Below are 787 nucleotides of genomic sequence, written 5' to 3'. Positions count from 1 at the left end.
CCGCCGCGGGGAGCCGCGGGCCGCGGCTTTTTGTCTGGGGGACAGCAGGCTGCGGCTGGGCGAGGGAGGCGAGGCACACTGCCGTTTCTTGGCGCAGACAGACCCAAAGAATAAAAAATGTCCGTGCTAGGAGGCCGGTTAGGCGCGACGGGACCACGTCTCTGCGCAATGTGGAACTCGGGCTCGCGGGTGAGAAGCAGACAATTGGCGACCTGGGGGAGAGCCAAGCTTCAGTGTGAAATCTGACCCTCCGTCTTAACATGCGTGGTGACTCCTCAGGCTGCGTGTGCAAGCCCGGGTGGCGTCCACGTGTGGCCGTGGGGCTGGTCCGCGCCCTTGCCGCGGGACGTGGGACTCGGACACTTCACTGCATGTTTGGGCAGGCTTTCAGAAGACGTTTCCGAAACTTTGAAATTACAGCTTTCTGATTTGTTAAGGTGTGAAAGTTGCGTTCAGAAAGGCAACCCGATTGAGAACGCTGTCTGTTTGAAGTGGAGGGTGTCTGAGATCTAGGGGCGGGGGAGGAGGGGTGGGAACTGGTCTTTGGAAACTGCACGTGAACCTGAATCTCAACTTCAAAGTGGCCAACCCAGGGCAGGGCTCAAAAGAAGCCTTGATACTTCTTATTGGGGGAATCTGCATTAGACTAGAGCCTCACTAGCCCTACCTCAGTACTGAACAACTTTGGGCGAGAGAATGTTGTGACATTTCCTCATGATGTCCAAGCTTAGAGCCGGGCTTGGTGGCTCAGCCTGTAATCCTGCGCCTTTGGGAAGCTGAGGTGAGT

Source organism: Carlito syrichta, unplaced genomic scaffold (genome assembly GCF_000164805.1).
Source record: "Carlito syrichta isolate Samal-C Ts95f unplaced genomic scaffold, Tarsius_syrichta-2.0.1 Scaffold99233, whole genome shotgun sequence".
Lineage (NCBI taxonomy): Eukaryota > Metazoa > Chordata > Mammalia > Primates > Tarsiidae > Carlito > Carlito syrichta.
Note: the sequence above shows the minus strand (reverse complement) of the source record.